Source organism: Eptatretus burgeri, chromosome 4 (genome assembly GCF_056783735.1).
Source record: "Eptatretus burgeri isolate ZD-2024b chromosome 4, Ebu_testis_v1, whole genome shotgun sequence".
NCBI classification, from domain to species: domain Eukaryota; kingdom Metazoa; phylum Chordata; class Myxini; order Myxiniformes; family Myxinidae; genus Eptatretus; species Eptatretus burgeri.
The window spans coordinates 59,433,218-59,458,488 of NC_140964.1; the positions used below are offsets into that span (position 1 = coordinate 59,433,218).

Consider the following 25,271-nt stretch of genomic DNA (forward strand, 5'->3'; position numbering starts at 1 on the left):
TCCCCATCTAAAATATTGAAGAACAAAACATTTGAATCTTTATATTTTTTAAGATACCCCTTTTGTGCCATTACGAAATGATAAACTTCTCTTAATGCTCTTGTTTGACCACCTCCTGAGCCACATATCATTTTGAGATTATAGTAAATTGTTTTTTCATTGTTCAATTGATAACCATCAAAGTTTTCAGTCCATTCAAGGATATTCATTTTTTTCTTTACATCCTCTAACTGACCACTTTTTAAATTGATTCGCTTATTTGTTTTATTTACCTTTGTTTTAGTTATTTTTTAAATAAGACTTATTTGATATTTTTCACATTCATTATGTTTTCCATTTATATACCAAGACTGAGATTTTCTCCACTCTTTAGTTTGATTAATACTTGGTTTGACCATTTATATATTGCAAAAAAAACGCCGCGGTAGCCCTTAAAAAACCCTAACCCATCTTCCCATCGTTAAAACACAATCTATTCTATTCACTCTATCATACAATATCCATATGGAACAAAATCTATTCCATTATCTAAAATAAATCTCTTATCATCAAAGGCTCCTAATGCCTTTTTATTTACTTCTTCACGATATATGTTATGTTTATAACTTCTTATTGTATTCATTTTCCTATATTCTTCTTTCTTATTCATCAAACAATTATAATAATTTCTAAAAGTTATTGATTTCTTTATTACATATTTCTTTATTCCCTTTAACCTCTTATCAATCTGATCACCATACTTATAAGCATATGCCTTTGCTCTCAATCCAATAAACTCACTCATTACTTTTCCACCCAACTCATCCTTAAACTTACCAATAACCTTTTCATTCTTTTTGGAAAATAACTCACTCTTCTTGCTGAAATTACTTGTATCATATACTCCAATATTTTTCTTCATATCTTTATAAACATCATCAGTTTTTATATCTAGGATAAAACTATCAGTGTCCATATACAACAATGAAACATTTTCACCATACTCTTTCTTTAAGTCATTATACAAATAATCATACATCAATATCTTTGATAAATCAAGAACTGCTGTTCCAATATAAATTGGTTTATCCATTACAATACTTTCCTTTTTCATATGAATTGCAGAAAGGTTCTCTGAAAAAACCTCTTCTCTCTCAAAACTTGGTTTATTTATCAATCTCGAAGCTTCTTTCCAAGATGTTGCGAATCTAATGTTTTGCCTGTTTCTAACATTTTCCATAGTCTTTCCAAATACAGCATTATTCATTAATTTATAAAAGTCCCCTTCAAATTTTACTTTTGTATTTGCTCTCATATCTGTATTGAATTGAATATACTTTTTCACCCAAGGACTTTGTTTAAATTTTAAAACTGTATGAATTTTAGCTACTCTCAATCCTTCTCTCAAAAACTGTTTTAAGCTTCTCTGATGCAAAACATATCCCTCTTTATCATAGAATGTTGTTAATAACTTTTCTGTTGATTTGCCTTTAATATTAAAACTTTTATGATAATCACTGAACCATTCTTTCTTTGGGGTTTCTTTCTCACATGCAAAAGGAAGGTCTTTATGCTTATTATGAAGATCACCCGGGTACCTCAAATCAACTTCAAAATAATAACCTTCTTCTTCGTCATTCAATTCCTCTTGAGAAGAAATAACAATATTCATCAAAGCCTTTTCATAATCCTTTTCTTCCACCCACTCTAATTTACCATAAGGCAGAGATTGAGACATTGCCCATCCATACAAATTATTAGCATCAAAATACATCAAATAATTACTATCTTTTTCACTATCATAATTTGGAAGATATTTATTATTTGCTTTAGCATATCTTTTTGAACATACTTGTGATATTCCACCTCTCTTGGACTTCTCAATCATCAAAAGCATATCAACATCACTGATTAAATCTATATCTTGTTTTGTCATTTTCAACATTGCACTCCAAGCTAAACCAGGAGCTGTAAAATAGTGGGCAGGATCTAATCCATAACAATTTTTATTATGACAGAGTGATCTAAAAGCTTCAAACACATCAGCGAACAATAAAACATGTTTTTAGATATAAATCATGATATTCTCCAAGGTTCTTTATCTTAAATATTTTCCATATTTCTTGTGCGTGTTTATATTCCTTATCACTTATCTCTTCTTCATAAAGGTTATTATAGAAACTTTCTTTTGAAGGAAGTTGTGTTTCTTTAAATCTCATAAATGAATCCATATAATCATAAGGATAAATTCCCTTACTTGTAAGAATTTTCTCTTTACTTTGAATTTCATTCCTTGTTTGAATTTCCTCTCTTGTGAGAATTCCCTCTTTAATCAGAATTTCATCTTTAATCAGAATTTCCTCTTTAGTTAGAATTTCATTCATTGTTCGAATTTTCTTTATAATTAGAATTTCATCTTCAGTTCGAATTTCTTCATTAATTTCCTCATTAATTAGAGTTTCCTCTTTACTTTGAATTCTCTCTTTAATCTGAATTCCCTCTTTAGTGAGAATTTCCTCTTTTGGAAAGAATGAATTAAGATTTGGAAAAGAGTCCGTGGAGCTTAGATTTGATGCGAGGTAGGCTAGTGGTGTTCCCATAAACTTGTAAGAATCTAGAAACCTAATACGAGTTAAAGGTTTTGTGAATATCATTTTTGAAAATGAAATATACTTTTGATTTGTGTTTGTTATGGCAGAAATATTCCCTGGTGTTTTTGAAAGTTCATTTATAAATAGATGTGTATCATAGTTGGCGCTGTTGTGAAGAAAGACTGGAATAAAAGAAGGTAATTTATAATTTAGATTACAACAGGAATGAGCGGGACCTCTATATTTACCAGTAAGATGACAATGATCCCTAACTTTAGACTCCTTAATTTCCCCCTCACAAATATGACAGATATTGTTCTTTCTAAATTCTAATTTTTCTTCTTTAGTTAATTTCATCAGTTCATTTGTTTCTTTCATTAATTTAGTGAGTCTTATACAATCCTTTTCTAATCGTTTTACAAACTCTTGTGAAGCTTTTTTTCCACTATAATGTTCAAGTTTGTTATACTTTTCTCCAACAGATGATTTGATATAATAACAGAAACCACAAGGAATATGTTTTTGATATTTATTTGTATATGATTCTTTTGGATTAGGAGAAGCAGTATTTATCTTTTTAAGGATACATTCAAAATCAGCGTATATCACAAATGGGTGCATGATAGATTTATTATAATCTTCAAAAGAAATATTTTCACCAGGTTTAGGCATTGTAATTACAGCTGATTTATGATTACTACTATATTTTGAATGTTGTTCTAATCGTTCTTTTGTATGAAATGAATTAAGACATCGCTTACAAGGATATATTTTGTTTGCTGTTCTGAATACCTGAGAAGAGATTAATCTTGATAAATTATTGATGTATGTGTAATGTGAATTATTTCCAACACTAAAATATAAAAGATCAATGTGTGTTTCTTCATTTTTATAGTTGTTTGAAATTTTTAATATTTGAACTTTGTTTGTATCCGTTAATCCATATACATTAATAGAAAGATTATTCTTTTTCTTAAATTTAGGAATATCTGTTAGTGGCATTGGGAATTTAAAATCTTTAATGTCCAAGGTATTCTCATATTTCATATATTGTTTTACTCTTTCTGAATTACATTTTGGTGGATGAAAGTGAGCAAGAACAGACCAGAGAAAACATTTATTATCATTGTTCTTAATATTAACAACTGCCTTCTTTAGTTTTATTTCTTTTGGTAATTCAATATAAGAAGAAGCTTTAAGAGGGTTTGATTTTAGAATGTGTATATCTAAAAAGATGTTTTTTTAAATATTGAATCCACTTCCTACCACTGTATTATCAACATCCTCCTCTTGTTTTGATAGTTCTTCATAAACCCCACTATTCAAAAAATCTTGAAATGATGTTATAAAATGAAGATCTGTTCTCATATAAGGAGTTTGTTCTTCATCTTGTCTTTTCATATTCATTTTCACTCCCATATAAAACTTTAAAGTTTTCATTTCTTTTAATGTCTTTTTAATAACTTTTTCAACATCAGGTTTCACTATTTCAATTGATTCAGCTATTGATGATGGACCGGGTTCTCCAAATTGAAAAATACTTATTTTTATATGCCCTTTAAATGCCCCATCAGTGTTTTCAATATAATAGTCTCCCTTTACTTTAAACTCATTTTTCTTGTGTTTTTGTGATTGAAGATGTCTATTATAACTACTCTTCAAAACATCCTTTGAGCAGATATCACAATGTTTTCTTTCCAACTCAAGAGGAGATATTTTATGAAATAGATTAAATGTGTGTTTGTTGGTTCGGAGGTGTTTTCTATAATGTTTATATTTGTGATTACAAACATCGCAGTATGTTGTATTCACCATATTTATATAATAAATCTTTGCTGAAACTAAAATTTTCTTGATGAAAATTTCCTTTATTTTACAGGTGAATCTGTGCTTAAAACCATTTTATCCTCCAACTTTTTCACTTAATAAATACAATGTTTCAAGACACAAAAGACAAGTTTCAATCAATCTCTTCATTTGTTAAAGATACTGAGAAATATGTCAAGGATGTAAAATTGAATAAAGATAAATATAACAACTATTGGATAAAAACAATTATGGTAAATAATATGAGTTCTTCAATTTCCTTCAGTGGAAGGGCTTTTAGTATACCTGGTGGAACATCAATTAAAGTATCTCTAACAAAAGTTTCTCCTCTCCTTCTGGTCATATATTCAAAACTAGAAAAAGCAATGAAACAAGAAAAATTATCAAAAAACAAAAACCTTATGGATGAAGCTTTAGAAAGAAAAGATAAGACCATCTGTAATATGCAAGGAGAAATTTGTATTTTTTTCAACAACCCTAAAGATGTAAATCCTGATGAAATAAAGGATGTAAATATATCAGGTGAAATGACATTTCGTTCAATAGTAGTTAACGATCATTTTAAAATTACCTTTAACATAAAAAATGTTGTTGTTGAATCTGGTAATGAAAAAAAGTATATCGATATCGATGGTAATATTATTAAATATGAGTCAATATACAACTGAAAGTATAGATGAATTTCAGTTTAAGTAAAGTTTACTTTATAAATATGCTAGACTTTCCTGATTCTCCATATGACAAATTTGAGAATTGTCCTGCGTGTGAAAGACGGGGATTAAACACAGAGTCAAAAGCCTATAAACAATGTATATTCTGTGATTATCTTCTAATTAATGATAATAAAAAATATAAAAAGGAAAATAATTCTTTTAGATTTACACCAAAAATGAATTACTTTACAAGATTGATTAGAGAAATGAATGTAAAGTATGAGGGTGATAACACACCTTTCCTTACAAGGGAAGAAACTGAACGTATTCGAGAAATGTTCAAAGGATTGTTGTTATATATTATTCATGGATGTAATTTTCAGGGAAATATCAACACAAGATATTGTATAAATAAAATAATGGATTATCTTGAAATTAAACCTGAACTTAGGATAAAATATAGAGTTTCTAAAAAAGCCAATAATAAATTAAATAACCTGTTTTCCAAATATATAAATGAATGATTTTTTACCCATTTGGGAAAATAAGATAAAATTTAACAACCATAAAAATCTCCCAAATTCATTAAGATGTCTCATAGTTGGTTCAAGTGGATGTGGAAAAACCTGCTTACTTTTAAAAATGCTCCTCACTCCCAACTTTTTAGATTATGATAATTTAATAATTTTCACAAAGTCGAGTTTTCAACCTGAGTATCAACGACTCTCACAAGGTTTTAAAGCTGGTCTTCAAAAATAAGATATAATCGGTTTATTTAAACATCAAAACAATCGAAATGATTATAACATTGAAGATATAATTCAACTATTTTGTGATACACAGAGATGTAAAAAGAAATCAAATCCTATAACTTGTATTCTTAGTGATAATACGGATGATGTACCGTCTCCCCAAGATTTGGATAAATCAAAAAAGAACCTCGTTATCTTTGATGGTTGTGTTAATGAGAGAAACCAAACGGTAATGGACAGCTACTACACAAGAGGGAGACATTCTTCTTGTAATTGTATTTATCTTAGTCAATCGTACTTTCAACTTCCTCGTCGTTCCATCAGAAACAATGCTAATACTTTTATTTTATTCAAGTTAAATTCAATAGATATCAATAATTTTTGGAGAGATAATTGTTCTACATTATGTGGTAAAAAGAAATTTGAGGATTACATGAAGCACACGACTGAAAAATATAAATATATTGTTGTGAAACAAGATGAGATATTAAGGGATATATTTTTTGTTTTATAAACAATTACATATATAAATGACAACTATTATTGTAAATCTTGTGGGTAAATCTGCTTCTGGAAAAAACTTTCATAAATCAAGGTTCTTGTGTAGTACAAATGAGAATATTGTAAATTTACTTGAAAAACACCCCGTGATACACATTGTATCAACAACAACTAGAGCAATAAGACCTGGAGAAGTAAAAGGTGAAGATTATCACTATATTTCAGTGGAAGAACATATGCGATTGAGGAATGAAGGTCAAATATTTGAGGAGGTTTCTCTTGGTACAACAAAATATTCACATTGTAAGAGTGAGTTAAGGAAACTAAAATCTGGTGGTCTTGGGATATTAGAAACTAATCCAGAAGGAACGAGACAAATTATTAAACATCTGAGCGGAGTGAAGATTTTATCATTCGGTTTTGATGTTGATGAAGAAACTCAACGCAAACGTATGAAAAGCAGAGATGCAAGTATTAGTGAAGAAGAAATTACAACTCGCATTAATGTTAATAAAGAATTTGATGAAATATTTAAAGAAAAGGATTTATTTGAACACATCTACTTGAATGATGAAGAAAAGGAAAATTTCCCTGTTGATCTTTACAATTCATGAAATGATATGTTACAATAAATAAATGGATGCAAAAGAAAGAGCAAGAAGATTTAAGGAACATCAAGAGTTGGTTTCAAAAGTTGTAAAACAGCAGGAAGACATAAAGAAGAAACGCAGACAGAAACTAACGGGCGAAGAAGCATTTGAAAGAAAACAAGAGAAATTTTTTAAACCACTTTTAAAAACTTCCCAAGAAAAAATGAAAGATGTTTCCACAGTAGAATATACTCCTAAAAACTTCAAATGTTAAAAGATTTTGATCAAATGACGGAGGAAGAATTAGAGCATTTAGGAGAATTAAAGGTATATGATGATGAAGGTTTATTTCAACAACTGGAAGAGATTAATCAACCCCCTGATTATATTGTGAATGCTCTTCAAAACAATGAATATTCAGCGGATTCAAAAACCAAAGCAGGACTCATTCCAACAGAACAACCAGCAATATTTCATCTTCTTCAAGAAAAGGTATTGATATTTAATGATGAATTAAGGTTCTTGGGTTCTGCTCAACCCCTGTTAAACTAACTCCGAGATTAATGTTTCTTCTCACAAAAGATGGAAGACAAGGTTCAACTGTGAGGGATGAATCAAAGTATATTGATAAACCATTGGATATGAAAAATACTGATGATAGAGTATATATTGATCTGCTGAACACTCTAAATTATAGGGTTAGTATTTCTAGTAAAAGTAGGAAGAATGAGAAGGAGAAACACATTATTCAGGCTTTAAGTATCGTTGGTTCAGGTATTAGTTTTCTTACAAATGACCCATCGCTCGGCAAGGCTCCCAGACACGATCAAGAACACGATCGATTCAGCACAACAACCAGGACGCTCTCTGCCGCCACAGCTTCCACACCAAAAAAACCACGATTTTTTTGTTGTAATCTTCTTCCTCTCCCTTTTCGACCCCGAACAGAACCTTTTTATCCTTCGTCCTCGTCACTCCCAATTGAGCCGTTTATTGGCCCACTGCCATCGCCTTCCGCCAATCGTGATCATGGGGCGGAGCCATCCGCTGCACTGTCCTGTGATGTCACGGCCAGTCTTCAGAGAATACCAAAAGGGGTTTACGCAGACACACTTACCCTATCCCGTGTCCCTATCTAATTACGTGACATTTATCATTTCCCCCTTGAAGAAATGAACATTTACTAGACAACTTATCACCACTGAATTGCTACTTATTACATCGAGATCCTGGTAAACTCGAACAGCATGGCATACCTAATTAAACATCCTAATTACCCTTTGAATGCATACCCCCCCCTCAAACGTAACAATATAAACACGAGACCTTGTCTCACAGAATAGTTCCTGTTTTTTTTTCACAGCATGACTGTCCAAAAACACTTCCTCATTTTCACAGCACGACCGTGTCAAAAAAACACTTCCTCATTTTCACGGCATGAACTGAAAACATTTGAAACAAAACTTTTTTTATGGCGTGGTTTATACACAAAATGATTTTGTGTATATTTTGTGTTTATACACAAAAAAAAATGACTTGCAACTCGGGCGGTGGCCAGATGAGATCATTAAGAGAAGTTTATCATTTCGTAATAGCACAAAAGGGGTATCTTAAAAAATATAAAGATTCAAATGTTTTGTTTTTCAATATTTTAGATGGGGATTATTGTGCAAAGAAAATTAAACTATTGAAGGAATTTGAGAATGAACAAATCTTTATAGGTTCAATGAGTGAGCTAAACAATATGCATCGGTTATTTGATAAAGAGTGTCCCGAGTCTTAGACGTTTCAGATATTTCTTTAGAATCACCTTTAACAAATCTTTATCTTATTGCATGGATTATTTGAAAAAAAAAGTGTCCCCAGGTTAAAAGGGGAGAAAAATAAATATACCTTGGGATAAAAAGGGGGTTTATTTTTAGGGGAAAAAAATATGAATCGCTGAAAATCCCCCATTCATTTACATGGGGAAAAGTGAGCCAGAACCAGTATATTCACCCTACTCATGTTCCTTCCTATTCATGTTCAAAATATAACATTAAATTGAAATTAAGTTGTTCCTCCATCATAAACTGTCGTTTGTGGACAGACAGACAAATATAGTAAGTGAACCAATTGCTGAACCCTGCTTTTCGCTTCGCGTGCTGCATGGGGTAATAACTTAAAGGGACAAGATTAACTAGAACGACACTCGGTAGACACAAACCTCCACCAGGCTAAACAGTTGACATTTTGTATCCTGCTTATGGGTCGCATCCGGATCCGGATCCGGACCTGAACCAAAATCGAATTGGCTTGTTCTCATCACCGAACCAACTCATCCACCAAGTTTTGTTATAACTCATCAATACATTTTGAAATATCGTGATATATCGTTTTTGTCCCCAATCTCTCAATGGTGAAGAATCACTTTAAAGATTAAAACAATTCTCGTCTCCGGATTCAGATTCGGATCTTCACCAAAATATAATCACTTCTTCCTTGTCACACACCCAACACGTTCACAAAGTTACGTCTGAATCCGTCCACGACCTTTAGAGATATCCTGCTCACAGACAGACAGACAAACAGGTAGGGGTGAAAACATAACCCCCGCCCACATTCGGTGGCAAAAGTAACCGTGAGTGGTTCTTTTTCAATACTAAAAGGTTAGTTGTATTCACCGTCATATCTTACACAACAATGGGATGAAAGTTCATCCTGAATGCATAATGTATTCACCCATCCATCTTGTCCCATAGTTGTAAAGTCCCAGAATTGAGCAATGAAATTGATTGTGAGATTTTGAAATAATTAACATTGGGTCATCACTATGCTTGTCTGTGAAAAAAAGAGCAGGATTTGTAATTTTTTCAGAAAGTCGCCAATAATTGGCCCTCTCTTCTGGAAAGACACCATGGGATATTTAACGTCCACCGATGCCACTAAGACTGGCAGATGAGTCCTCCAAGTTAACGTCCTTCCGATTGACGCCACACACATTCATCCCTCACTCGGCCTGTGAAACACCAGGGTGACAGTTTATAGCAGGGTCAGGGTTCGAACGCAGATACAAAGACTTCTCGGCTATCCTAACGACCCACGTCATCATATACATTTCATGTTAAATGTAATGGCTATTTTTCGAGATATCGTTTTTTAGCTCACCTGGAATGTAGTTCCGGGAAGTTTATGGAATGGCGCATCATCCGTCCGTCAGTCCATCTGTCCGTCCACAAATACTCGCAACTTCTTCTCTGAAACTACACATACGATTTCGATGAAAAGAGGTGGGCTTGCGGAGTGTTCATGGTGGTAGAAAATATCATGGTTGTGGATGGGGGATAATCTGAGGTGGTGGTGAACAACTGTCTTGATGACCTGGAGTAAAGAATGAAGTTGAATAGAGTGTGGGAGTTTGTTCCACAGTCAGGAAAAAGGAACCAATAAATGGGGTTGAGCAGTGATTCTGGATTTGGGAAATTTCGCCAGAAAAGGGTCACTGGTAGACTGCTTGCACCCTGTAGATTCCTGGGTGAATCAGGGGGAGGTAAAATCAAGGAGAGGGCAGAGGGTTCAAGACCAGAAATTAGGTGGTCGAAGACAGAGAGACCATCGACCTGTCAGCGATGGCACAGTGATAGGTCCATAGACTCAACTTCATCATGGGAGATTACAATGATCTTCAAGGCCTTGGTTTCCATGGGGTCAAGCTGGGCAACATATGAGGAAGGGGCACCAGTCCAGAGGGGAGAACAGTACTCCATCAAAATGCTGATAAAAGCCTTGTAGGTGGATGAACGTTCAGGTGTGCCAAGGAAGAACTTTGCACGACGGAGAATTCCCAGTCGATGACAACTGGCTTTGGAGGCCAAATCAGATACATGGTTTGCCCAATAATATCGCTTATATTTTCCTCCTGATAAATGCAAATGATTTGCCTGTTTTCTTCTTGATCAATAGTTTGTTTGTTCTGATCAATTTTGCATCATACAATACAGCAGAGCACAACGGTTTCACTACTTGTGTCTCATCAAATTGAAGATAGTTCCATGTTGATTCCAACAAAGGCTCTCACTGATTATAAAAGATAGTGCATAATTTAAGCTTTCCGTCATGCTCATGTTTGGCCTATTCATATCTCAGCAGCTGCTCCTGTTTTTACATCATTTGGTAACCTTCCATGGGATGCGTCTCATGAAGTGCCTTTTGAAGTGTGAGTTTTGATGAGATGAACCACATTAACCACCATGCAAACACCATGTGTGATGTTTCACACAATAGCATTTTCAAACAAAAGATTTAGTGATTTTAATCACTGTTTACAAAGTACTGTCCAAACGATAAGTTGTGTTTCGCAATATGGATGTGTAAACATTAACACATTGGATCTGGTGTTTCAAACTGCAAACATTTTGCACTGGATTTAAGGTGAGGCATATTATGTACAACTGCAGTGATGCTGCACAAAGGAAGTGGGAAGATCAACCTCATAAAAAGAATAAGACGAGATGGTATTCATGGAATACTTACCCTGCACAGTCTTGAGAAGGACTTGGTGCAAGCCAAATCTTCTGTTTTATTAGGTTTTTTTTTTTCTTTGATCCAATATGGTGCCAGACAAGTGACAGACGATGTGACTTTTATCAAACTATATTTCCCATGGGGAGTTGATCAGTAAGTCAAAGTTTTGCTTTCAACAATTGCAGAGAATTTTTTTTTCATGCTGACCAGATCGAGTGTTGCATTTGTCGAATTATGACATCATAATGAAGGCACTGATAACATCGCCATTAACATATACTATTCCCGATAGGAAGTACTTGGCAATGAGCCATGTGTAAAAAATTTTCTATGTAGCGGTTTCAGAGATATAGAGTTGCAAAGTTTTTCAGTTTTTCCAAGATGCTGCCTTTACCACATGACCTATGATGTCATAGTTATATTTATAAATTCCTTCAGGAGAAGGCACACGTGTCAATTGGGCAAAATTCCTATGAGCAAAATTTCGTGTCAATTGGACCAATAGTTGCAAAGGAATTTTTTTCATCACTTATTGAATCAAGCATTGTACTTGTCAAATTATGACATCATAATGAAGACAGCGATTACATCATCATTGATACATCTTATTCCCCATGTGGAGTACTTGACAATGAGCCATGTGTAAATTTTTTCCATGGATTGGTTTTGGAGAAATGGAGGTGCAAAGTTTTTCGGTGTTTCCAAGATGGCACCTGTACCACATGACATATGACATCATAATTATGACTAAAAAATTCAACAGAAGGGTCATGTCACATTTGGGAGCATGCACCAGAGCAGCGCGTCAACCTGATTCTGATCCATCTCCTTGAGATTCTGATCAACCTGCTGCAACCATGAGGCACGTGGTCAGCCCATTGGCCTCCTGCACTCATGAGGCTCCCTCGCTGAGAGAATCTGGTGAGCAGGATCAGCATCAAGAAAACGAGCCACATGTCCATACAGCCACAGCTGATGCTCATGGACGATGTAAGTAACAAATCTCATTTGAATCTCTCTCAGCAACCGCACATTAGACACAAAGTCCGACCAGCGACATCATAATGACATCATAATGAAGACAGCGATTACATCATCATTGATACATCTTATTCCCCATGTGGAGTACTTGACAATGAGCCATGTGTAAATTTTTCCATGGATTGGTTTTGGAGAAATGGAGGTGCAAAGTTTTTCGGTGTTTCCAAGATGGCGCCTGTACCACATGACATATGACGTCATAATTATGACTAAAAAATTCAACAGAAGGGTCATGTCACATTTAGGAGCATGCACCAGAGCAGCGCGTCACTATGCCCACTTTTCACCAGTAATCCAGGGGCCTCCATCTGGCCATCCCCCAGGAAGATTCCTGGCCCATCTCCATCTCCTTGAGATTCTGATCAACCTGCTGCAACCATGAGGCACGTGGTCAGCCCATTGGCCTCCTGCACTCATGAGGCTCCCTCGCTGAGAGAATCTGGTGAGCAGGATCAGCATCAAGAAAACGAGCCACATGTCCATACAGCCACAGCTGATGCTCATGGACGATGTAATTAACAAATCTCATTTGAATCTCTCTCAGCAACCGCACATTAGACAAAGTCTGACCAGCGATTGCCAAGGATTCTCCGAAGAGACCTGGTGCCAAAGGAATTAAGCCTCCGTCTCAGATCCCTGGTCAGAGTCCAAGTCTCACATCCATAGAGCAAGACTGGAAGCACCAAGGACCTGAAGATACGGACTTTTGTCCTCCTGCACAGGTACTGGCAGTGCCACACCCCATGATCCAGTGAATCCATAACTCCCCAGGCCCGACCCTGACGTCTATTGACCTCTCTCTCACAGCCAGCAGAGACATGAATATCACTGCCAAGGTAAGTGAATCTCTCCATGACCTTAACATCCTTTCCACAAACAGGTACAGACAGGATAGCAGCATCCACGATGTCATTGAAAGTTTGGATGGCACACCTACTTGGAAAATTTATTGTCAATCAGACTAGCGGTTGCTGAGAAAATTAATTTTTAAAATGCAGACAACGTACGTGCAAAGGGCACACGGACGCGACCGATCGCTTAACCCCACTTTTCGCTTTGTGAGCGCAGGGTAACAAGGTGACAAGATCTCACCCAAATTATTCACTGGCTGTCTGGAGTATATATTTTGATCACTTTAGTGGGAATATAATGGTGTCAACATTAATGGAGATAATCTGAGCCATCTCAGATTTGTAGACGTTATTGTCAAAGAAGAAAGCTTAGAGAAAATGGAAACAATGAAACTCGTTGAAACCAACATGAAGTGTGGGCTGAAAATGAACCCCCTTGTACCTCATATGGAGAAATCATAACAAATGGAAACTAAATGGAGCGAATAGAAGAATCCATATTAGGGGGGCAAAGCTTTAGCTCAAGGAAAATAATCAAGAACAAGAAATGAAGCAAAGAATCAAACTTGGATGGAGACAATATTAGTGGGGTGGTATCACTGAAAAATATACAACAATAGTGCATAAAGTGAAACAAGAATCTAATTTGTCACAGAGATGGACCAATATATTGTAAACAGATCATTGGGCCCCTGATGGCTGTGGCAGCCATTTTACAAAATGGCGGCAGGACGATATCGCTATTTTGTGGAATATATCAAGCAAGAGGAAGTGGGTGCTCCAAGTGGAGTTAATTGAACACTGCAAGGTTAAATAAGACTATTTTTATTGATGGATGTTTAGAAACTGCACATTAATGTAGTTTTATTGACATCTATTGACATCTACATAAGACTGTTTTGTTCTGAAACGTCGATGGCATACACATCCACAACAAAATCATTAACTTTAACTTTGAATAAAACTGTAAATACCCCAACATTTTGTCACAGTAGATGTTTCCACTGTGTCTCATGGGATACCAGAGTGTCAGTGCTGAGGACACACACACACACACACACACACACACACACACACACACACACACACACACACACACACACACACACACACACACGGAAGTGCAGCCCTTTTGCAACTGCATTGCCTCATACATTCCTTCTTGAATTTGCAGGACATCAGCTCTTGGCAATTCTTGGATGCCTCGGGTAGAGTCGTCCAGTGTGGCTCATATCGGCCATCATCGGTCTTGTTCCAGCCCCAGATGGTTGGGGAAGGAAGCTCTGGCCTTGGTAGCAGTGTCTGTCCTCACGCATGACCTCCCTAGTAGGTTGCCATCTTCACATGATGCTCTTGAGCTGCCCTTGTTTGTGGAATCAACTGCACATTGTTCTTCTTTGCCCAACAGATTCTTCCGAGCTTTATCTATGTCAGAGCTGGTGCTTGTTCTTCGTACAAGAGTATGACGAATCTTTTGATGCGGTGCAGGACATCTTCTGGTATGATGCTTAGTGCAGAGATCGCCTTCAGTAGTGCATCTGTTGATTCTGGGAGCACAGCTCAGATGGCCCAGGCAGTCTTCTTGCCATGCCCAGCAAAGCTGGACACGGTGTCACACCCTGTCAGAGCATGCCACATCGGCAATGCCCGGGCCTTCTCTTGTCGAAGCCCATCTGCCATTTTGTGGGATGCCAAGTATTGGAAAATCTTTCCAGCTCCAAATGCAAGCCACAGTTCATCTCCTGATTGCAGCCCCTGTGCCACAGACATGGGCAATACCATGATATCTTTGTCAACACTCCAGATCAGGACTTTGTGGTGGCCATGCTGTGCAACATGTGATGCATGCTGCAGCATGCCACTGTTGGCTTCCCTCATGGCTGTATGTAGTCTACATATGTTTGTGTGTTCATTAGCCTTCACTTCCAACTTCTGGACAACAGAATTCAGCCAGTCAGTTAACTAATTTAAACCGCTAGCGGCCATTTTGTAAAATGGCTGCCACGACCGTCAAGGGTCGAATCCACAATCGTCAATGGTCGAATCCACGATGCCTCGAAATTCATATCTGTTCACAATATATTGGTCTATCTCTGCACCAAATTTGATGCTTGTATCAAAGAATGCACAATAGTTTGGATATGCCACCCAACTATATGGAAAACTCAGTAACATCATGAGACGTAGCTTTCCAATATGTCTGAAACGGAAAGTTTTCAATCAATGTATTATTCCAACTATAATCTATGGGGTAGAGATCTGAGTGTAAACAACAAAAATGGAGAAAAACTCAACAGTAGCACAGCACAACGTGGAATGAAATATGTCAGGTATTCCATACAAAGCAAGGCAAATATATGGGTCAGCCAACAAACCAAAACTCAGGATATAGATATGGGCAGGACACATTATCAGATGGTCAGATAATATGTGGACAACAATATTAATAGTCAACATGGAGACCTGGGGAAGGCCATGACCAATATGGAGGGATGAAATAGAAAAAAATATTGGGGAAGAGTAAATTGCAGCAACAAAGCAAGAGACAGAGAAACATGGCATGAACATGGGGAGTCTTTCGTCCAGCAGTGGACTAAAAACAGCGGATGATTATGATATGTAATCCATCGATCTATCATGTCATGTACCGCAGCTGCCTACAGGCTGCATCACTGATAGGAGCAGAGCTGTGCTGCTGATGCAGTGCCCCCTGTAGGTTTCTGCAGGAATTTGTAATTTATTCACTGTGGTGGTGATAACTTACTTAATTTTTGCAAAAGACACTGTCATGGGATTTTTAACGTCCACAAAGTAATTCTAGCAGATGGGACACACAGCTCAACATACCACCTTAGGGACAGCACACCTTGAGTTGGATCACCATGCTGGCTGAGCAACTACCGACGGTTTATAATCGGGTCAGGAATCAAACCCAGGACAAAGGTGTGTGCCCATACTTTGCACCACGCTGTCAGAATATTACGTCGTGCATATATGATATGATGATGTACAGTGCCTACAGAAAGTCCACACCCCTTTTCAAAATTTTCATCTTTTGTTGCCTTATAGCCTGGAATTAAATTGCTTTAATTCAGACTTTCTCCACCTTCATTGACACATCGTAACCCACAACTTCCTAGTGAAAAACAAATTCTACAAATTTCAGAAAATGAATTGAAAATACAAAACTAGAATATCTTGGTTGGATAAGTATCCATGCACGATTTTTCTACTGTCTACTACACTATATGAAGCACTTTCTGATTGGGTGGATAAGTCAAGGGCAATGGACGTATGTCTACTTACAGAAGGCATTTGATAAGGTACTACATAAGAGGTTGTTTGTTAAGTCGAGGGGTTGTGTAGTTATTGGTTGGGTAGCTTACTGGAATGGAAAATGTATTTTTTGTATTTACATTTTTGTGCCATGGCAGGTAATCCCCCTGCTTACACCTACTTGATCACCTTTTACTCTTTGGACGAAGTTAATCCCATCGATCACTGAAGCAGAGTTACCTTGGAGTTGCTCTGTCACTGTCACATTCTTCTGCAAAGTTGTGGCTAAAGTAGCCTTGTTGGTCTTTCACAGCAATCCATCTGGTGTGGACAGGGCCCAGAGCAATGGTCCAAGGGGATGAGAGAGGATATCCTCCATCTGGAGATTGCGTCCTTGTGTCATCACTATGATGCGACCAAACAAAGATCTGTCTGCCATCAAGAATGTCGCCCTCACACTTGATTTCACTTCCTTCTTCTTACACATATTGCTGAACGTCTTCAGCTTCTTAGTTTTCATTGGGTCATGGAATTTCTTTGCTGGTGGGTCTCTCTCTAGTCTTTCATCCTTAACGGTTGCATAGGTTTGCTCACCGATCTCATACGCCTTCAACAGATCAGAGGCAATATCTCTGGGTGCTGCCTTTGCAGTAGAGATGCTAATGAGGTCCTGCTTCTCTGAAAATGGGTTGACCCAATCTTTGATGAGGCCAACGACTGCAGACACAGCCTCCTCATCTCTTTGGATTATTGGCCGCTGTAGCTCTGTATGGCAAACTTTTGATTTGTTACCTTGCAACATGTCTCTTAACTGTCCCAGAAATGCACTGCGGTACTCGGCTGTTATGTAGTACCATTGGATAGCTCCAGCTTTCAGGCTGAACCGAGCTGTGCCTCCAGGAGTCTGCGTGTCTTTCTTTACAATGACCTCGGTGGTCTGTTCCACAGGAATCCACCCAAAGGGGTTGTTGCTAGAAATCTGCACCGAGAATTGGCATGTTTTGAAAGCTTCATACACATGAGGATTCTTCTCTGGAAGATTTGTCATCTGAGCAAAGTATGGAGACAGGTATCTGGCATAGTTCAACTTATCGTATGCAAAGCACCATGGGATCATGCTTCATATGGCATGGAGGTGCAAGTTCCAGTTTCCCTCATGAGAGGCACAAGTTGACATGAGAGGCACAAGGCCAAGTATGACATCCTTTACCAAGTCTATGTATGACATCCAGAAAGCAGAGAGTTCTCCATTGTTGTGACTGAGATGTTCCAGGAAGTCTTTCCACAGGGTTATAAGCTCAGCCAGGAGTGGACTTTGCAGCAGATTGTTGAATCTCTGTTGGTTCAAATCACCAACAATGCCGTTCACTTCCCCCAAGAATGTCTTAATCGCAACACTCCTATCCTGAATATTATCCTCCACCCACAGCATGAACTCCTCCCATGCTAGTGTCATCAGCACTTAATCAATGCACTTGTGGACCCTTACAGCACGATTGTAGTGTTTACCATCAAGGAACCCATTGATGGACCCTTCAGCAACTATTCCGTCTTCTATGCAAATGTCCTTTAGATCAGCATCCCGAAATCACTTTCCAAGGATTGCTAGGGCATTACAGATGATGTGGAATGTTGGAAAAGCGTTCCTTGTGTTTCCAGGCAATTTCAGTGGCTTTTGCATACAGTGCTTGATCCATGACTACCACAACCGTTTCCATAAGTAGTTCCTTCCTTATTAGTTCTGACTGGTTCAGGATTTCAAACACTGTGGTCAACTCTGCGGCTGGTACATTGATGGTTGGTAGATATCGAACAATATCTTCTGAGGTGAGCACTTGGTCTCTGGTGCTGATGTTAAACCCAGTCCAGCTTGGGATTGTCTGATTCTCTGAATCTGTTTGTCTTCCAAGCATCCACACCAGGTTCTTATTGCGGGCTGCTTGAGCAGCTTGCTTGGTTTCTTGGAAATGGTCCTCTCTGGTTGAGAGAGGTTGTGGGCCAACATGTGTACCAGCTACATATACTTCCAGCTCTTAGTGCTCAGTGGTGACTGATCTCTGCTTCAGTTACTCAGTACACGGAAGTTCAACTCTGGGGAGATGTGGCCCATAGATATTAGCCTGAACTGCTATGCCATTGACTCGATATGATGTACCCTTTCCATTGAGAGTTTCCTCAAGTCTATCAATATTATCCCATGCAAGATTGGTGAAGACACCAGGTTTGATGGAGGCTGGAAGTGCAACTCTGTGGTTGAAGCCTGCTGCTAACTTTTAAAGATGCATAGCAGTATCGTTCTCTTCCAGCTGAGAGTAAGACACACCATGCCTAAGTTTGTTCAGTGTCTGGGTGAGCTCAACGTTTCCAGTGAGTGTTTTAACCGCATTCGGAAGCAGTAGATGTTTAGGTGGTTTATGCTGTCCACATGTCACAGCATATATGAGGTCCCAGCTCAATGACTGGACCAGAGTGCTGATTCTGTGTGCTTGAATATTTGTGTCAGGATCTCCTGTGAGAAGCACAACAAGTAACTGCTCTCGTTCATTTGGTATGGCGATGTGAGCACTAGTATTCACATTGAACGGATGGAACGGCTCGGGAGTGGGTGTCATGTCCTGTCTGATGACTGATCGGATATGTGATGAAGTATGATCTATAATCTTGTTGATATTGGTCGATTTGTCTTCCAAACTCTGAGCTCCCTTTGAAGGATTTGATTTTCCAAGACTACATCCTTGAATGATACACTGTCAGGAACCATCAACAACTTTCCCTTGTCATCTGGAATATATCTACTGATTCTCCAAGCTCAGATTCCAGTTTTCTGCGAATGTGCTTCCTCGTGCAATCATGCAGGTGTTCAACTCCACCAGACCGCATGAAGGACTCCAGCTTCGTGGTCAAAGAAGTGATTGGTACAATGTTTTTGTTGGAAATGATATCAGTTCTGATCTACTTGAAAAGGTCTTTATAAGCTTCTCTTTCAACCCTTTGATACAGTTTGTCACCACCATTTTCTTTCTCATTCTTATCTTTGCACTCATGTTCTATTTTCTTGATTCTTGTATAATTCTTAGAGCACGAAACATGATAGTGTGCCTCTGTGGCAACTATGTCTCTACTTGTTACTGCAAGAATGTTTTCATCTCCCTTTTGGATGGCACATTCTCATAATGTTTGGTCTGCTCTTCGTTGTACAGCTTGTGTAAGCTTTCACGTGATTTGGAGCGTTTTTGAAACTTGACCTTGTTACAGAAAATGCAGATCGGATCGTACACCCTTCCTTCTGATGACGATCTTCTATTGGGCCTTTTTGATGTACTCCCACTACTGCCAGCCTCATCAGTAAGGCTTTCAGCTGCTTTCCTTTTCATTCTCCAAATCTCTCCATGGTGAAGAGGTTTCGGCATTTCTGGTGATAGAAGATTTTTGAGACTTCTTCATCTTCAAGCTGTTTGGAAATGTCTAAAATAGGTGAATGGTTTCTCACTTTGGCTGCTTTAAGTAAGGTTAGCCATGAGTCATAGCTTTGAGGACTGACTAAATGTTCATCATCTTCTTTGGATGCTGCCATGTGTATGATACATTGATTTTTTAGCAGATGCCTTGTACTGAGGCTTTTCCATTCTGAAGCAAATAAAAGGGGTTATCTTGGCCACTTCTGGTGCAGAACTGTAATCACCACCACCACCACCAAAATACCTGAAACAGAAAATAAAATCAGATTAACATATCTGGTAAAAACATACCGTACACAAAAATTATTATATTTATGCATGATTTATACATTGATGTTGATGATTTATACATTATATTAATACATTATATGCACACATAAAATCATGAACCTTCAAATCATTTAAGATGTTTTTATCAATGTATTTGTAGCCTGTATGCAAGAAAAACTAAAAGTAACAAATTTTCCTTGATTTGCTGTATTTTTCGTTTGGGGGGGGGGGGGTGGGGTAACAATAATAACAATAATATTTATAATGCACATCGAACTTAAAATATATTTTGTTATTTTAGTTTATGATTAAATTTTCTTCAAATTTACGTATTTAAACATGGTATCCATTAATTAGGGTATGGGCAAAAAACTTCCATACCACTTTTAATGAAAACAAAATCATATGTTCTGCAATGTATCAGCACTGGATCATCAGTGCCTGTAATTGCAAACACTAAATGCTAGGCTAGTTTTAACAACTGTTTTGAAAAGCAAATAACATGAGCGACGTGCCTAACAATTTTCAAGACGATATAGCCTATAATAAGAGAAAACCACGAGTTTTAAATGGAATGTCTTCTTCTGTCTTACGCCGATTTCAGAAAAGTTTATTTTAGGATGGGCTTACGAAATGGCTAAAAACACACAAAAGACTCCCACCCATACAATGCTATCACATATTTTCTGACTGCAGATATATATATATATATATATATATATATATATATATATATATATATATATATATATATACACATATATATATATATATATATATATATATATATATATATATATATATATATATATATATATATATATATATATATATATATATACCCTGCCAAAAATTATGATGAGCATTATTCCTTTCGGTGGCCAAAAATTGCTGGGTGTGGCTCATGGACTAAGTTAATTGGTGTGAGATTTTGAAGGTGATTGGTTACACCTGAGCTAATTTTCAATTGCTTTCTTAGGGGGGAGTGGGAGGGGGGTGGACATTTATCCAACCAAGATATTCCAGTTTTGTATTTTTAATTAAATTTCTGTAATTTGTAGAATTTGTTTTTCACTTGGAAGTTGGGGGTTATGATGTGGAAAAAGTCTGATTTAATGCAATTGAATTCCTGGCGATAATGTGACAAGAGGTGAAAATTTTGAAAGGGGGGTGTAGACTTTCTAAAGGCACTTTATAGTTCTCATGTGATAAAGTGTATTATGACTCCAATATACTTTTGAACCATCTCGTTTGTCCTTTCAGATTTGGATCACGGTATGATATACACAATGATACAGTGCAAAATTACTGAAAGTCCCCGTCATGTCCATCTTGTTTACCCTGTGCACCTCACCCCATCCCTCTCCCTTCCACAGATCTCATGTCTCTGTTCCCCACTGTTTTTTTCCTTCCCTCTCCTGTCCCTCCTGTCTCCTGCTTCCCTTTTTGTGTGTTTCGTTGTATTAGCTCTCATACGAGCCTCGACAGTGTAAACAAACAAAAAAAACAATAAATAAATAAACAAGCAGTCATAGACTGGTACTTAGAAATCGTCAACTTGACCTCTGACCTTGTCGAATAAAAGCTGTCTCTAGAGAAGGTCGTGACGCAAACAAGAAGTTTCTACGATGATTCTGTACCAAACCATCAAAAATCGAATGTTTTGGATGTTTGACCTCACTGTGACCTTGACCTTTGACTGATTTCGACCAAAATCTAATCAGCACTTGCAATCACCCTCCTGAATCACGTGGTGTAATTTGACATTGGTAGCTTCTTCCGTTCTCGAGTTATCGTGCCTACAAACAAACAAACAAACAAACAAGCAGTCATAGACTGGTACTTATGAAATCGTCAACTTGACCTCTGACCTTGTCTAATAAAAGCTGTCTCTTGAGAAGGTAGCGACACAAACCAGAAGTTTCTCCGATGATTCTGTACCAAACCATCAAAAATCGAATGTTTTGGATGTTTGACCTCACTGTGACCTTGACCTTTGACCGATTTTGACCAAAATCTAATCAGCACTAGCCATCAGCCTCCTGAATCACGTGGTGTAATTTGACATTGGTAGCTTCTTTCGTTCTCGAGTTATCTGTACCAAACCATCAAAAATCGAATATTTGACCTCACCGTGACCTTGACCTTTGACCGATTTTGACCAAAATCTAATCAGCACTAGCCATCACCCTTCTGAATCACGTGGTGTAATTTGACATTGGTAGCTTCTTCCGTTCTCGAGTTATCGTGCCTACAAACAAACAAACAAGCAGTCATAGACTGGTACTTACGAAATCGTCAACTTGACCTCTGACCTTGTCTAATAAAAGCATGAATCAGTCAGAAGCCCAAGGGGAGCTTGAATTCTGAATTAGTTGTTGTCTACGATTTTACACTGTGGTTTGCAGATAATGAGTCCCAGACAAAAACTAGATTTCTTATAAAAATTCCATTTTTTTGTTTTTATTTTTAAAAAAGTGATTCAGTACCAGCAGGATATGCCAGATAATAGGTGTATTACTTTTCAGAAGAATCTGATAAAACACTTATTATTTATTATATATATATATATATATATATATATATATATATATATATATATATATATATATATATATATATATCAGTTATTCATCGCTGTTCCAGAATTTCGACAACCGAGTTTTAACCGTCCTAAGCGATCGCAAAAACCGAAGAAAAAATTAAAATCGAAGTTAAAACGAACTCGTAACGTCGAGCGAAGCAAAAATACTCCATTTCTCCACATGAATTTACGGAATTATGTTTGACCTCACTGTGACCTTGACCTTTGACCAATTTTGACCAAAATCTAATCAGCATTAGCCATCACCCTCATGAATCACGTGGTGTAATTTGACATTGGTCGGTTCTTCCGTTCTCGAGTTATCGTGCCTACAAACAAACAAACAAACAAACAGAAACGGAAGGCATCAATATACTTACGAAATCTTTCGATTTCTTTCGATTTCGTAAGTAAAAACAAAAAACCCCCGATACTTCGACTCTCTAAGAAGACTCGAACAAGATGGCAACAAGACAAAATAATAGATTGTGCTTGATCGTATGAACAGACGATTCTTTTTTGTGACCTTCGGCTCTTTAATCACAGTCCAAGTTCTTCTGGATCGATTGCTTTTGTTGTCCGTTATGGAGCAGGTCTTTCACTGATGGAGAAAGAACAGCTCGCTTGGTGTTTTGGTCTGAGTACTTTATTTATGACGTTGTGACCCCAGATACAAATCCCATATAATTCTTCTTCTTCTTCTTCTTTCGGCTGCTCCTGTTCGGGGTCGCCACAGCGGATCATCCGTATGATCCGCATAGTGATTTGGCACATGTTTTTACGCCGGATGCCCTTCCTGACGTAACCCTGGTCGCCTCTTACAACGCATGGATATGGTACACCTATTTTAACCGGGGTATACACCGGCCCAGTACACTGGTACTCATTTCGCCAACCTCGGAAGGATGACAGGCTGAGTCAATCCCCTGGTGTATTAATTCAGTGGCCCAACGGGGCTTGAACTCAGGACCTTTTGGATCCCAAGCCGTTGCCCTAACCACTGCGCCAACACCAGAATTGCAAATCCCATATAATTACATCCATTTATTCAACGGGTTGCCAGGGTAGCTCAGAGATCAGTATCTTTACATTCGACAACTCTCCAGTGCTTGCTTGACTCTCAAACTGATGATAAACTTGCTTGGCATCTTTTGGAGGCAATGTTAAACTTGATGGAATTCCTATTAGTGGTCCTTTTAGGACGTTTTCGATCCTACTGTGCCTTTTGAAAAGAGTAGAGGTCACTGTATAAGATCCTCGACTGCCAAAGCACTGATAATACCACTACTACTACTACTACTACTACAATTACTACTATCTCCGATTATTTGCAGTTAATTGTGGGGTCAGACGACAAAGTTTTTGGCCCAAGTTTTTAATGAACTGACTGGTCAGACATGATGTTAAAATGGACATAGCACGAATTTGTTGAGGATATCGGTTTCTTCATGATCATGCTAAAAAAATCTCTGTAATATAATGCTAGCAGAGAGGACACCCGGCTTAACGTTCAGCCGAGGCATTTGTAATATAACGCCGTGCTTGTGAATCCTCAAACTGACCTCGCAGCTTATCGTCGGTCGGGAACCGAACCCAGACTGAGCTCAAAAGTGTGTGTGTGTGTGTGTGTGTGTGTGTGTGTGTGTGTGTGTGTGTGTGTGTGTGTGTGTGTGTGTGTGTGTGTGTGTGTGTGTGTGTGTGTGTGTGTGTGTGTGTGTGTGTTCCGGACATCCGTCAAAGCTCCAATCTGTGCGGATATTTTATCAGTGTCTCAGTTTATGATGAATTTAACAAAATCGAGATGGAATCTTGGCCAGATGTCCATTCGCTAGATATAGAAGCTGGAATTATCTAACGTGATAACGTCACTGTGATTCCGGTAAAAGTACATGATTATCTTTTCACATCCTGGCTTTTCATGTAATATGAGCCCACCCATTTAAAATGTACATAAATATGGCTCCAAGTTTTTCACCCTTCCCATGACCCCAGGCCCTAGCATGCCACATGCAGATCCATCCCCTTCCTTTCTTGTACTTCAACTCTTCATCACACTCCATGTATCTCCTCATCCCTATATCTTCCGATTCGGTGGCGGAGGTAATTATATGATCAGAATGAGGATAAAATGTTTTTCAGTTGTTTCACTTTTAAATCCTCTGCTCATCATTTCTTCTGAATGATATTCCCTCGATTACACCCCAAGCCCACCCTTTGTATACGTCATAAATCGATGACCCTAATATTAATTTTATGGAAACTCTTCCATAATTAAGAAACAAATGCAACCAACACCTCTGTATGATATAATCTCAATCACAAAAGGTACTCATCAAAGAGGAATAGAGTTAGTAGATAATGGACAAACACATCCGGCATTGGGAGCTTCAAACAC

General features: G+C 37.5%; 1 pseudogene; it reads right to left on the minus strand.

The window, feature by feature from the left end:
* Nucleotides 1-19,217: 19,217 nt before the first annotated feature.
* LOC147028147 (uncharacterized) lies at nucleotides 19,218-24,948 on the minus strand (annotated as a pseudogene).
* Nucleotides 24,949-25,271: the final 323 nt, after the last annotated feature.